General features: G+C 42.3%; 1 protein-coding gene and 1 long non-coding RNA gene across 3 annotated transcripts in view; both read right to left on the reverse strand.

Moving 5' to 3' along the window:
* Egfr (epidermal growth factor receptor) overlaps positions 1–15,937 on the reverse strand; it is a 162,363-nt gene that overhangs the window by 127,797 nt on the left and 18,629 nt on the right. The window lies entirely within an intron of this gene.
* Positions 6,879–15,272, reverse strand: LOC143443051 (uncharacterized). The gene is made up of 3 exons (XR_013111750.1): positions 14,786–15,272; positions 14,151–14,277; positions 6,879–7,581 (listed from the first exon to the last, which is right to left on the reverse strand). It is a non-coding gene; the product is annotated as an uncharacterized LOC143443051 (long non-coding RNA).

Below are 15,937 nucleotides of genomic sequence, written 5' to 3' on the forward strand. Positions count from 1 at the left end.
AGATCCAAGGTCTGCAGAAGTTTTCACTCTTCCTTCAGGGTCCCAAATCACTGGAGGGCTAACACCAGCATTCTATGGTCTTAGCCACATCGAAATGTCTCTTTAGCTGTAGTTTAGCAGAGTACATAAGGAGGTACTTGGTACTTAGTACTTTAACCCTCAGCCTAAGTTCTGCCCATTTATGGACACTTAGGACTCTTCAGCGGATTAATTTCTTGGATGCTGTAAAAACTATGTTACTTGAGTGTCTCCCTGTCTTGTAGGTTAAGAACAATAGATGATGCCTGATTTGACTTCTTTCATCCTTTGGCTAAATTTTATTTATCTTAGTTGCAATATTTCATATATAGAAAATCAAATCCCAGAGGTATGTCTATCTCTGTTATTACTTACATTTCTGCTTTTTTTTTTGGTTAATCTCTCTTAGGAGAGGCATGTGTGCCATGTCACACATGGGAGGGTGGAGGACATCTTGAAGGAGTCAGTTGCCTCCGTCCACTATGCACGAGTTTCGGGGATCAAACTTGAGTTGTTACCCTTGGTGCAAATGCCTTTACCTACTGTCTCATCCTGCCAACTCTACATGGTCACTTTGATATAAACTATCCTCTGAGACCCTCATTCTTAGGAGAGAAAAGCTTGCTGTACACATAGAAAACCCCACGAAGCATGTTTACTTAATCAAAGTAAAAATATACAGGATATGCAAGAAGCGAATAAAGGAGAGGGCTACCTTAAACCCGTGTTGACTTCCGTAGTTTAAATGTTACAATGACATAGGAAAAATTGTACTGATAAAGACACAACTGGGCTATGTATACAGAAAACTAATTGGAAGCAGCTGAAAACGGTAAGAGGAAAAATTATCTACTTGGACAGTTTCCCTTATTGTGGGTGGGCTAGTTTGTCAGGTCCCTGTAGCCTCCCCAGAGCTGTGTCCCAAAGGCTGAATTGCAACATATTCCTAACATAAAAAGCAGAGTCCACATCTACAAAAGATATGTGTGCTTCCACAACTTAGGTGGGTATTAAATAAAAGAATGAGACCCTAAGTGATTCATTCAATGGCTCATCTTGCTTTCTCATACAACTGTGTGTGCGTGGAGATGAGGTCATCAAGAGCCACGTGCATTTACCTTCTTTAGGATAAGTAACATTGATTCGTGACAGAAGACAAAGTATAGTAAGCGAGCCATGTGTGAGTGAACTCATAACAATGAGTTTGTGGGTTACCTTTACTATCAGAGTACATTCAAGATGCAACCCCTGAAACCCACAGCATCCAGTGCTCGGAATGTCCATTCCTTCACTTTCACAAGGGATTGCCATCATTCCACTGGTGACAAGCTTACATGATCATGTGAGTTCTCCTATCTGATGGAGACCTATCCTTCTCATAACCATCTATGGATCCCAGAGTACAAGGTGAGGGATTATCAAAATGATTTCCTGAAATTAAGGCAAAATAATGAGAAATGGATTGAAGTCAAACTTATGGATAGATATTTACTAGATCATGACTCCTTGAACTAGTTGGAATTCACAAAGATGGAAGGAAGAGATGGTAAGGAAAGATTTATTCAATCTTTTTTGCCTCATTCCAACTCTAGGAAAAATATAGGCCCTTGAAAATACCATCATTAAGCAAGGCATGGTGGAAGACAAATGGAGACAGATCTCTGAGTTTAGAGTCTAGCCTGGTCTACAAAGATCGTTCCAGGATAGCCAGAGCTGCACAGAGAAGCCCTGTCCTGTCACTAAAAACTAAATAAACAAACAAACAAAATAAAATGACAAAGGGAAGAAAGAAAAAAAAACATCATCATTATTCTGTGAAATCAAAAGAAAAACAACAACAGTAATTTCACTTTGAATTACTCCCCAAGAAAACAACCCAAAAGAGAAATATAATTTCCTGCAAAACTAAAGTGCCAAGGAAGGCCGAAATACCAGGAAACCACACAACCCGGTCCAAGAATAGTTGAACAAAGCAGAACACATTAATAAAATTTATCACATAACTTTCATGGACAATTTATTGGCTAAAAATATATAAAACAGTACAGTTATGAAAGGTAAGAGACGTGGGATAGAATGACTGACCGTAACAAGGGTTAACTTGTTCTCTTGGTGGCAGAGGGCATCTCAGCATCTGTTAGAATCACCTGAAGCCTTTTTCATTGAACATGAGATGAGTCAGCACTCAACAAGTCCTTAGCAGCTAAAGGTAAGACCATTGGGCCATTTGCTTCCTGACCATGCAGGGAAAAGCCATGGGTTACTGTCTGTTTCTAGACAAACCTTCACCTAGACCTTACCTGGCTTGCATACATCTAATGTTCACTAGGTACATCTCTGGGAAAATGAAGGCAAGCCATGTGGTGAGATATAAGAGTTCCCTTTCCCTACAGTGTGGCATTTCCACCCCATCAGGTCTCTCACAGAGCTCCAAGAGTTCCCTTATACTTAGAGCACTTTGCAATCAAGTATCTAACATGACCTATCAGACTGAGGACAGGCACGTTGACAAATCTCGCTTCATCTTACTTTATACCAGAAAGTCAAGTGTCTGAAATGGTAAACAAAATAACTTGGCCAACCTTAAGGAAATGGTGTTTGAGGAGATAGACATGGGTACCTTGATTTGAATATTATACACAGTTTAGAGCAGTGGTTCTCAGTTTCCCTAATGCTGGGACCCTTTAATAACAGTTTCTCATGTTGTGATGATCTCTAACAATAAAATTATTTTTGTTACTACATCAAAACTGTAATTTTATACAGGTATGAATAGTAATGTAAATGTCTGTGTTTTCTGATGGTCTTTGGTGACCCTAGTAAAAGAGTCATTTGACCCCAAAGGGGGTGCAATCCACAGGTTGAGAACCACTAGTTTAAATGTTTTCAAAACATCTCCTTGTCCTCCATAAGTGTGTATAATTTTTGTGTACCATTAAAAAATGTAAATAAATGACTCACTCAAAACATGGGAGGTGGCTGGTGAAAGTGCACATTTTTTGAAGTGTCAGTTGACAGAAAAGTCAAACAGGGCGTTATAAGGTACCTGACAAACTCACTCCAATCTTATTCGAACCAAAACTCTCAACATTTCAGTATTACTCTGGAATAGTTGGTGGAGTTTTATTTAACCGGATTGCCAAGAAAGCAAAGCTGTCGAGACCAGAAGATGTTACGAAAGTGTCTGATCCAAAACTCTGCACCTTGTTGTACAGCTAGTGCTAGTATTTAGCTCAAATTCCTAAGAACACTCTCCTCTATGGAAAGGGGTTACTAAGGGTGCATCTCGACTTTGCTCAAACACTTCCAGCCTGACGCAGTCACAACACTGAACAGTGCATTCCATGTTAGGTCTGGTCAGCTGTTTGTAACATTCTTTCTTAAGTTGATCCAAAACTGGCCTCCCTCTGAACTTCAGACCATTCATCTTAGCTCTTTACTCTGAAGCCAAAGCACAAGTCCACTTCCTTCTCCATATCATAGAATCTGTGCTATGTGAGGGCAGCTGCCCTATCACCTCACATCTGTCCTTTGCCTCCGGCTGCTCTGCACAGATTTTTTTTCCTTCACCTCTAGGGAGACATTCCATTTCACAAACTTCAGCTCACAATTGTTCCTTTAACACTTTTTAAAAATTATAGTACCTGGAGTTACACTGTACTCCACACACATTCTGAGCAGCACAGGACTTGGACATGTGATTAGTTTCTGAATGTGAGACATTGTGCTTTTATTAATAGAGTCCAACACCAGCACCCCTCTGTTGTTGGCTCATATTGACCTGCATCCAATCCAAACACCTGGATCTTTTCACACTTATGTAATTGGTGTTTTTCATTCCACCGGTCACTCAACAAATATTGCCTCCAAGAAAATTATTTCCACACTAAAATCTGACAAGTTTCCATAAGATGATTGAGAGACAAATAGATCAAGTAAACACAAGTAATTTTGACCTAGAGTTGAACCCGAATTTTACTTCTCCATGAATTTAAAAGCTATATAATTTATCAATGAGTTGTTAAGGGCAACTAGATCCAATAGTAAGTCAACCTGGAACACATTTGACAAATGAGGCTAAGTTGAGTCACATTTCAGTTGTGTGTGCAAATGAGTTTGTTCAGAGGGGCCATGTAAAGATTCATGAATACTTGATCCTATCAACAGCTTGATAATCAGTGGAAATAAATTTTTTAGCTGTGAGTCAGAATATGTCATATTTAGAAGTTATGTAGTGTTCCCAGTTGCTTTCTGATTAGGCCAAATATGCCCATTAGTTTTAAAAACAACTGGACACAACTTAGCATCACATGGGAAGAGAGTTTCATTGAGGATTGCCAGTATTAGGTTGGCTTGTGGGCATGTCTGTAGGGGATTGTGTTAACTGATCTGGGAGAATTCAGCTCACTATAGACAGCATGATTCCCAGGTAAGAGGTCCTGAGCTCTATAAAAGTGGAGGACCAGAGCTGAGCCCACGTAGACGAACAACATGCATGCCTTCATTTCTTTCTGGCCTTGATGTGGATGTGGTGTGACTAGTTGGGTAAGTCCCCGTTGCTTTGACTTCCTCAAATGATGAATTATAAACATGGAATTACGAATCAAATAAACCCTCCTTTTCTCTAAGCTGCTTTTTGTTATTTTTAATAACATCAACAGAAATGAAACTAAAACCCAAAAGTAGAATTCTTCAATTTTTGATGTACCACATATTCATAGATATACTACCATTGAGTATAAACACCCCAAATGCTCATGCATTTCCCAGAAAGGTCCTAAGCTACCAAAATTGCCATATGTGGCCTTTACAATGTAAACATCTTTATGTTTCAAAAAGATCCTTTTGTTTTATTCCTTATTAATTAGATTTGTCCTTTCAAAATTTCATAAGTATGTACAACAGATTCTTTGATCTCTCATCCATCCCTTTCCCAGAGCTCTCTATAAATCCCATATAAACATTGTTGTTTGTGACCCACTGAGTTTAATCTGGGTCATATATGTTCACCACAGGAGCTGGGTGGGCTTATCAGTGAAGTGTCTTACACTGAAGACAATGACTTCTCCCCTTCTAGAATCGATCAAAAGCCTGTAGTTCAGCAGAGAGGGGTAGGGCCGGGTGAGCCCCTCTCTCTTCTCTGACAGATTGTTATGGGATCCCTGCACATAACCACACTGCCATGAGCTTACTGTCACAATGCCCAGATGTCTATTTGCAGCCCATCTTTCTACTCTCCGATGAGGCTTTTATTCATTTGGGGAATCATTTGTTAAGACTCAAAGCTCTAACTCATCTTTTGTTTTAATTGTTATCCAATCTGTCAATTAGGGAATCAATGCAAGCTCTCCGCTAGATGGAATTAGGGGAATCTGCCAAGCCCAGGCTTTTTTATACATTGAGAACAGAGGCCTGGGGAATCAGCCTTCACCCAGCAGCACATGTGTGTTCACTCTGGGTACTCTGGTAAGCAGAGAAAGTGGATGAAGCACCAGAAACTGGCCTCTAACAGGGGAGAACATAATTGAGAAGAGAAAGCACAGGTGAGCAAAGAAAACTGACACCAAATGAATATGTCCAAGGGGAAGTCTTATGACGTTCCGTTAGTTCTGTTGTCTGAGGTAGGGGATTGGTGGAACAGTAGAGAGAAAGGTGAGAAGGGAAGTACAAAGACAGACGTGAGTTTGAGGAAGGGCCCATATGTCATGTACTTATGACAAAAAGGTTCCAAGGCACCTTTGTGCATATTGTGTGTTACATACAGTGATAGAAATTGCTTCACAGCGAGTTATCACTGCAGTTGCCAAAGTGTAGACTGATTCCAGGTATTTTTAGTTTTTAATTTAATAAAAGTAGTTAACCTGAAGATTTTACGTTGCTAATGACATGCTAGGAATTGCATCTGGGCTACATTTTATAGCATGGGGAGCTTTGCAAAGGTGTCTATAAGGTACCTTAAAACCTTGGGACTGTTTTAAGGATCATAGTATAATTCCGAAGCATAGTCAGGAAGGGCTGCTTTGCCGACTGCCCTGGCTGCCCTGGTGAGAAGCTCTAAGTGGGAGCAAGAGAGGCAGAAGAGAGTCACACCCCTTTTTCTTGAGCTGAGGGAGGGGCCTGAGATGGTTGGGAAAGCAGGCACTTGGAGAAAGGCCATGGTGGGTGTGACTCCGGTGTACCCTGAACAAGAGGGCCATCCTCAGAACACTGCCAGACTGCTGCATATGCACAAGTGCAGCTCAGCATAAAAATGTGCAAACAGGTTCAGCAGGCTCTACAACGGGCATAGGAGAGGCCTGAGCAAGCTCGCCACCTTCTCCTTAGATCCCAGGTAGCCTTTAACTCTGAATGTGGGGCCCTCTGCTTGCAGGGCAGAGTCATCAGTTTCCCAAGAAAGTCTCACAGTCACACGTGCTGCAGAGCTGTAGATCAGGACTGTGTCACTTTTAGGAACCAGATACAGGGTTGGCATGTACCTGCTTGGAACCAGATGCTCCTTGACCTGATAGCAACAATTGAAGGACTTCTCTATTTCTAAAACCCTGACCCCATAGATGAGTCAGGAGAAAATGGGTGCTTAGCAACTGCTGGTCTGATAGAATTGAAGCCACACTACCTACATTCACAGCATTCTTGTCTACACACACACACACACCAACTTTCTTGTTGTCCTAAGAGAGCTTTCCAATCCTCAAATGTCACATTCTAGGCAAACTTAACTCCATAGTGCACGTTCTAACAAGAGTGCAGGGTGTCTGAGACTCTGGAAACTTGCCTAAAAGATACCAGTGCCTGGAACTCCTACTAGCTGCCGCTGCCTTTACAGAAACAAGCCAGGAGTTGTAAATTAGTGGAAGGTATAGCTTTATTGAAATCCAAGCCTGAGAAAATAGCATGCAAACTATATGCCTCACATATGCTAAGCATCCCTCAGTTTTAAAAGAGTAGGCAGTCTCTGGGTTTATGGCAGGTCACTCCAGCACTTGAACATTTTTTCTTCTCCAGCAAAAGTTCCTTAAAAAATGAAGTCTTGATCTTGGTTTTCTTCAAAGCTATTCTTCTTCCTCCTTGAACCCATGTGTTCCTATAAGCACACCAACTTTGCAAATGAAAGTCAGCGGCAGGCAAAGGGACGGTGTGTGAGCCATATGAGGGGGTTTAGTTTTTGAAGTGGACACAGACGCCAAGCATAAGCAAGAGCCCCATAGGCTTTGTTTATTTTTGCATATCAATGCTCAGCTGAGGAAAGGCCATTCCTTCAGTAAAAAGTTATTGTTTAGCTTCTCCGTAATTTTCAGTCTGTTCTGTCATGGTCATCCAAGGTTGACAATCAAAGGCCGAAGCACTAGTTCCTTTACAAAGAGAACCTGAGAGAGACCCTGGTTAGGGGATCTGGGCAATGAGGCCTCAGTTTAGGTGTAATGGGAAATCTTCAGTCAACTCCACTTTCTAGAAAGGAAGTGAGGGTAGAGCTCAACAAACAAGAACAGGCAGGTGAGGGCAGGCAAACATTGGCTGGCAACTCCCACGCTTCACAACTGTTAATATGTGTGGGACAAGATCCTGTGGGCAGAGAGAGGGAAAGACAAGGTAGCTCTCTCTTGCAAGCTGGAGAGAATAAAAACTGTTAGGGACTGCGAGGGTGAATTTTCAGGTTACCCTGCCCTACAAGAACCAGGTTAGACAGCTTCAGCCAGAATCAGTTCATTTTGACTAGGCTCACATGTTTTAAGGGGAGAGAGGGGGGCTCACACCTTTAATCCTAGCACTTAGGAAGCAGAAACAGGGGGATCTCTAAGTTCCGGACTACCCAGGGCTACTTGGTGAGATCTTATCTCAAAAACAAAAAGCAAACACAAAATCTCTCTCACACACACACACACACACACACACACACACACACACACACACACAAAACACAAAACAAAACACCACAAGCACCCAAAAACAAAAAAAACAAAAAAACCCAAAACAATACCCACCTCTGCAAAAACAAAACAAACCAACCAAATAAACAAAAAACAACGCTAATAATACAAGGTAACGGGAATCGAAGGAGAAAAAGAGAGAGAGGAGAGGAGCAAGTAGGAAGTTGTATAGGAAAGAAAGCATTTTAGTTCATCAGAAGTAGTTCAGTGTGTCCAAAGGAAGGCTGGGAATCAAATTTCCTCCCCAGAAAGCCTTACCGGAAAGACTATGGGCAGGAACTGACCAGGCTACCAAGAAGACTCAGCTTTCCAACCTTCACATCTTAATTGCAACCTTTTGTCTTTTGGCAATAGCCAAGGCTCTTATCTCTCAAGTCTATCAGGAAAGGGCAAGTTCTGGGTGGGTGCTCGGGGTTCCCACTATGCAGGGCCATTGGGTTGGGTCTATGCTCTGTTCTTCCACCCTGCCCTATGCTCTCCTCCCTACACAAGACAACAGTTGTGTTTCTGAGTTTTTGTCAGTGTAAGTTTAGAGCACCTATGACTTGGGTATTGTTCTATAATCTATTTGAGAAAATCCTGAGAACAGAAATCATGACAGTCAAAGGTGAAAAACATGGAAGCCAAAGACGCCCAAGGTACAGAATGATTGTAATTTGTCCCAGGAGGCTCCAAAGTGTAAAATGGCAATAGGCCAGTCATTGTCCTTTGTGTGCCCACAACTCTTTTGTCAAACAGTTATTTCAGATGTATACTTCGTCTTTTTTTTCTCTCAAGATATATTGTTCCTTGGTTAAGGATGTTTCCCAGTCTCCTGCTCAGAAATCATACTGTGAGGTCTTATTTATCCAAATATGAAGCCGTGACACTGAAGCAGATCAAGGAGCCACAAGGATTTTCCTGAAATCAGCAGAACATGCACGAAACTGGTAATAATTAAAATACTCTGCCCTGAAGAATGTGCAGTGGGTTGCATTTTCTCTCCAACCAAGGAAAGCAAATATCCCTCTAAGAATCAGCAAGCTACAATAACAATATTTTCTCCAATATTTTTGACAGGAGTTTCTTCTAGACGCTTAGGTACAGAGGAGAGTTCTGGTGCCCCAAATCAAGTCATTTTCCTGCTTTCTTCTGCCATTTGCAACTGTGTCTGCGATCACAGAGAATTGCGCTGCTTAGATGAAGGAGGAACAGTAACGAGGAGTCAGGAACTGTGCAAGCTCTAGCCTTCTGCTTCTGCAGAGCGGCTCCTCTAACCCTCTTGTCCCCATGGTAGTGGCTTGGACATCCTGTGACACCCCAGAAGGCTGATGAAGAACTTAAGTCTTGGGAAGACCTTAAGTCCTGATTCTGTTCGCTTGTTCTTTGCGGGTTTGGTTTGGTTTGGTTTGTTAGAAGAGATTTCACCTGTGAACGAGGGACTGCAGACAGTTTTCCAGACAGGATGACTGACTCCTCATGCTAACAAACAACAGCAAAGGAGGTACGGGAATGCCAGGCCTGGCTGGGGACAGTGAGCAAGAAGAATGGCCTCTGAGGGTGAATGGCAGGGGTGAAGGAGAGCAGAGACAGGCTATAACCCAGAGGTATGGAGACGCTGTTCAGGGTTGAAGGTAAGATTGCTTAGGTTTTCAGTTTAAGAGAGAAAGCATTTGCCCATGTCCTATGGCAATAGGACAGAAGTCAAAACTAAAGAAAATTGAGGATGGAGAGGTGAGAGAACAAACGAAATGTAGGGGAAAAAAAAACCGCACGCTGCAATTCTGCTCTGCATTAAGAAGAAAGGAAATTCTGACAAAGGCTACAACCTGGGTAACTCTTGAGAATGTAATGCTAAGTGAAACGGTCACCAAAAACCTAAACAAAACAAATGACTGTATAGTCCTATGTCTATGAGGTCTAGGGAGGTCGCAGGTACGGAGGTAGAAAATACAGTGATTGCTACTGATGAAGGAGCATCCGGTTCGGTCAGATAGAGTGAGACGGGCTGCAGAAGTCAATGGTGGTGATGGCTGCACAGCGATGTGAATAGACCTCATGCCACAGAATTTCATGTTTTGTGTGTTTTACATACTAAAAAATAAATTTAAAAGGAGAGAACGGCCAAGGAGAGGGGTTTGCCAGTGAGACCCCAATCTGAAGGAGGGATGGGGAACAGGTTCTCGAAGAGTTTGAAAGTCAATGTATGGATGCGAAGTCTCAGTAAAATTGATGACCAGATTCTATATCTGGAGCTATTCTTTTTTCATTAATTAATTTATTTAATCACTTCACATCCCTACCGTAGACCCCTTCCCTCCTCTACTCCCAGTCCCATCCTTCCATCCCCTCTTTCCCCTTTCCTCATTCCCCTTTCCCTTCTTCTCAAAAAGGAGACACCCTGTGCCTGTATCAACCTGTCCTGGCATATCAACTTGCATCAGGACTAAGGGCATCTTCCCACTGAGGCCAAGAATGTAGGCCAAGTAGGGAAAAGAGATTCAAATCCAACAGAGTCAGACACAGGCAGGGAAAATGAAAGTGGGTGTCCCAGAATAGGGAACACCTAATCTCCAATTGTTGGGGCTCCCATATATAGACCATGCTGTACATTTGCAACATATGTGTAGGAGGCCTAGGTCCAGCCCATGAATGCTCTTTGGTTGGTGGTTCAGGCTCAGTGAGCCCCCATAGCCCAGGCTAGTTGGCTTTGTAGGTCTTCTTGTGGTGTCCTTGACCCCTCCGAGAGGGAGGGGCTATTCTTAAGAAATGTACTTTATATGCAATGTCTAAGGAAGGGACATCTGATTCTCTGACTTAGCAGATACACATTCCAGATTTCTATTGTGTTTACCACTCTATAAATAATGTACCAGTCCTCTGCTGGCCTATTGCTTAGCTGGGCAGGGCCAGCAGCCTCCACAGTATTAATGTTCACAGAAGGATCCTGGCTGAAAGCTAAGGCAGGGAAAGCGAAAGTGGAGGCCCCTGAATAGGGAACACCTAATCTCCACCTGTCAAAATGAATTACTGAAGTCTCATATTTCATGTTCTGTAGATGTTTAATGGCTAATATAAGCAAGCATTCTGCAAGAAAAAGCCACCTAACCCGAGGCACAGTGAGAAGAAAAGGACAGTTTAGTCTCCTAGACTTGCATTTCTGCTTAAATAATGAAGAATGAGGTGGTTTGGTAAGGAGATATACTAGAAAAAGAGAATGCTATCTCTCAGGTTACTCTCAAATTCTATTTTTGTACTTCCTTTGGGTGGTTTTATAGAGTCAGCTTTCCATGGAGAAATCCGTGATCATTGCTTTCTTCAGTTAGCATACAGACAGGATATAATCACTGACATTGTGGATGGGATTCATTCGTGCCCTAATGTATACAAGAGTCTCGGTAACTTTCCATTACCTTGGCAACGTGGAGGACTTCCTGTTGTCAAGGGTGCATAGTGAAGATATGGAGGGAGCACTTCTACTGATTTTTAAGCAGTGGAAATGTTATTTAAGAACAGGCTTAGGGACTTCAAAGCATCTGTGTTTCCATTTGCTAAAGTGCAGCTTCTCTGAGAGGCTATTCTTAGTGAGAGTTAAGCTAGATGAAATCTGTCAGGCTTTTACAACCACCAACATTCGGAGCTGTTTAAATTCTTAGTCATTCAAAGGAAGAACAGAACGTGTCTTAGGAGGTTTTCCATTTCTTTTAATCCGTGTTTAAACTTTGAATGCATTATCCACTCATGCCATGGACGGTGACATAATGGCGGTAGTGTCTGTATTGAGATGTATGCTCAACCCATCCCATGATCCCAACAGCCAAATAGTATGCTGTACCCTCATTTTAAGGTTAGCACTTACCAAGGACACACAGCCAGTAAGATACAACCTTGGTGGGATGGGAACCTGGTACAGCACAGAGCTGCCTCTGAACACTCCACCCACCGGCTCATATGAGCACGTTAATTAAAAAAACAAACAGACAAAACCTCCTTTTAATCTATCATGGAATTCCTGCCATACTAAACTGGATGTGCACAGGCATCCCCAGGGGAAAGTGTCGATATACAAGGTCACCCAGAGGCCACAGGACAAGTCCCAGCTCTGTTTACCTAAACTTCACAAACATCTCTGGTGCTTGTAACTCTGTACGGCCCACATCCCATATAGGACCATGGCTCTGGCTGAGAGGCATTTACCTTTCCATAGAACACAATATATAGCTGTCACCAACAAGCATACCTTGTCCCAGAACAAGGCATGAGGTAAAACAAACAAAAAAGACAACTTAGTTTCAATTTCAACATTATTGACTGAAAACCCAGGAGCTGGACTGGAGCATGGGATATGTCTTTGATAATCATCTCTGTTACCAAACAAAACAAAACACCCGTAGACAATAGCCTTTTAAAACAGTTATTTGACCACAGTAAACACAATAAGCATATATTAGTGTATGAGCACACAGTGCAGTTACACAACAGTCATCAGAGAAGGTGGAAATCATGACATAAAGCTCAGAAGTTAGTAGTTTCTGATATTCAAGGAAAGTCTTCCTTAGTTCATTATTCATTTGTTATGAATTTTTATTTGATTATTTTCTAACCATGACTGAAATGGGAGAGGACATAGATTCATTTGGTTTTAATTTTAATATTTCAAAAAGAAAAACATGTAAAATAAGTAGACACAATGTATTTTTCTACTTAAAAATTGTTTAAAATTTTATTTTTTGTGTTATGCATGTGTGTATGCATGTATGTGTACGCATGTGTGTAAGCATGTGTATATGTGCATGTATGAATGTGTGTGCAAGTGTATGCATGTTTGTGTATGTGTGTGTATGTGTATGCATGCATATTTGTATGCCTGTGTGTATCATGGTGGTGTATCTGTGTGTATGTATGTGTTTGCATGCATATGCATGTATGTGTATGCATGTGTGTATGCATGCATGCAAGCATGTGTGTGTGTGCTTCTGTGTGTGCATGTGTGTTTATGCATGGTATTCACATTTCAGTACATGCCCAGTTGTATCGCAGTATGGAGGGAAATTCAGAAACAACAGCAAAGTTTTGGGTGTTTTTCTTGCTCACTCTCCACCTTATGGCCATGACATAGGGTCTCACACTGAACTAGAAACTCTCCATTTCATCTATACTGGCAGGCATGGGAAGTCTCTGTATTGTAACCTCAGGCTTTTCCACCCATGCCACAGTTCCTGAAATAACAACTCTGAGACTTAATTATTTATAAATAAATGCCTAGGCCATAAACTTGGGATCATTCCCCAACTAGCTTGTAACTTAATTAACCCCTTTATTCTTTTCTATGAGTGCCACACGGCTGGTTACCTCTCCTCGGTTTCCCTTGGGCCTCAACTACGGTTACACTGAAATTTGACAGGTAAAATTGTGGCACAAGAACATCTAGGTGTCCCTGCTAGAAGATACAGCCATTAAGCTGTGCTGCACACACTGGGATTCCTGTCAACAAAATCTAATAACCTCTTTTCAGTCCATTATAGTCTATCATTACATGTGGAAGGCACACAGCTATTGTAGGTGGACATAGTTCCTTTTATAGTTAATAAAACCAAGGTCTTGGGAAAAGCATATACATGCTCAAGAGAAGTCTAGTCAGATATTTAGTGAGAGACAGTCATATTGAAATTGATTAAAATGTACCTAATTAAGAATGTGCTTAGTTTGATGGCTATTAATGCATATGGAGAGACAGTCACATTACATATATATTGTTAGAGAAATTACTAATAATACATGGCAAGCAAATATATTAAGTCTTTGTGATGTCAAACATTCAAAAATACTTATTTTGTTGTATTATGATCTATGTGCGGGTGTAAGCATGCATGTGCTAGCATGCATGCACCTATGTGCATGTGGAGATCAGAGGTCAGTTTGGCGTGTTATTCTGCAAGAAAAGTCCAGCTTGTTTCTTTGAGACAGAGTTTCTCTCTGAGTCATGGAACCTACCGTGCAGACAAGGTGTGCTGACCAGTGAGCCCCAGGGATCTGTCCATTTTTGCCTCCCCAGCACTGGGATTCCAGCAGGAACTACTACTTTTGGCTTTTGATGTGAAGGCTCTGGAGTGAACTCAGGTCCTTGTGCTTGTGTGGCAAGCCCTTTCCTAGCTGAGCTATGTCTCAAACCCCTTACTTTCAAACTAGCATTTCTCTTGGGAACTCAGAAATGCCATGACTTACTGATGGTTGCCATTTTCCAGCCTGGGGATGATGTAGATTTTGTGGTACTTGAAACTTAAGCAATCCTGGAAGGGCTCTAAGGCGACTGGCCACAGCTGGTTGTGGTAGTGAGACCTGATGGGAAAAGCTGAAGAGGCAGATACAGAAAGATTGTGAGTTTGAGGGCAGCCTAGGCTGGCTGCACAGTTTAGGGGCTATCACTCTTGCTGCAGAAAAGAAGGCAGGCAAAAGCCAATCCCTGGAGCTCACATTAATTGATGAGTTATGGGTTTAGTGAGACCCTGACCTTACAGGAGCACTCAAGTATGTACACACACACACACACACACACACACACACACACACACACACACACACAATGCTCACAGGAATGCACACAGACATACAGTACACACGATGTATTTTAAAGCTGGCCACAAAGCTTCACAGAGTGCTATGCCAGCTGTGCGGCTCCTCTGCGTGCTCGTTTTAGATGGTCAGAATGTCTACTTGCTCTTTCTAGATGGTCAGAATGTCTGTATGAGATGCACAGCTTATGATGCCAAGTAAATCAGTGTCCAACCTTTTCTCTTCAGCAGTTCCAACCCTCCCTCCATGGACCACTATTAAATGAGAAAGCTGGATAAGAATCTCACCTTACTCCGAATTTGCTCACTCATCCCACAAATATTTCCTGGGCACCTCCTGCTCACCAGCCACTGTTAACAGCATACATAGCGTTGAGAAATGATGGCAGTTCATTATGCATGTGAGCAGAGGAGTACAGAAGCAGGTGTAGCTGAAGTCACGCTCGGAGTCAGATTCGTTTTTTCAAGGTGGCCTCTGATACAACCAGGACCTTTGGTCACCTGTTCTACTCAAACACTAAGAGAACACCCAACAGGTATGCGGCTGTGTTCCAGGACTCTGGTAACCCCTCCGAACACTACCGAAGGCAGGGTGACTGCCCCGAAAGCCGCTGGGCCAGCCTGCCCCCACTCATGTCTGGAGTGACCTTTCCCTGGCAGAAACTTTCCTTTCTTTCTGTAGGCCATGCATGTAAACAGCATTATTTTAAAATGCTGTGAAGTAGAAAGAGGCAAGGCACTGTTCACTTGTGTAACAGCAAATCTACTTTCACTCTTGGGTAGGCTGCTACTGATTTCAGAACGGAGCAGCTGCCCTCTCCGTATGTGGAAAAGCTGGCCTCAAACCAGCTGAGGTTTTTCTTTCTTTCTCCCCTGGCTCTGAGAGATTGGTACGCTGGAAGATTTTGTTACCCAGTAGTGTCCTTGAATTGCCAGGAAAGCGGGCAGGAGTTGGGGGAAGGGGAATAAAAGAAAAAGAAAAGCACATGTTTAATGCTTAATTTTTATTTTATTTTATTATTTTATTTTATTTTTATTTTTTGCAGTTCAAGAGCTAATCTCTAATGTTAGAGCCCTACTGACTGTCTGTAAGCAAGTTTCTGGGTGGGTATAATTAAGGTGTCCTCACATGGCTCCTGCTTTCACTTGGTAAGCTTTCAGGTGGAACAAGCTGGTGCAGGTGGAGGTGGAATGTTGACCAGAGTGCAGCGGAACAGGAATGCCGAGCTATGGGCTGACTGGGGACTTCTGGGCCCATGCAGAACCCAGCAAGGCAATGATGAGCTGCAGAGCAGCAGGAATGAAGCACAGAGCCCTACTCTGTGTGATAATTATGTTGAAGAAGATGGGTAAGCACGAGCTGTTGGGTATGGTTGGCTTAGCAACGAGAAGGCCAACATTCACAAGACTGACATTTCAAACTAGAGCCATTTCTGGCAG

The sequence above is a fragment of the Arvicanthis niloticus genome, chromosome 7 (assembly GCF_011762505.2).
Source record: "Arvicanthis niloticus isolate mArvNil1 chromosome 7, mArvNil1.pat.X, whole genome shotgun sequence".
In the NCBI taxonomy this organism is placed as follows: domain Eukaryota; kingdom Metazoa; phylum Chordata; class Mammalia; order Rodentia; family Muridae; genus Arvicanthis; species Arvicanthis niloticus.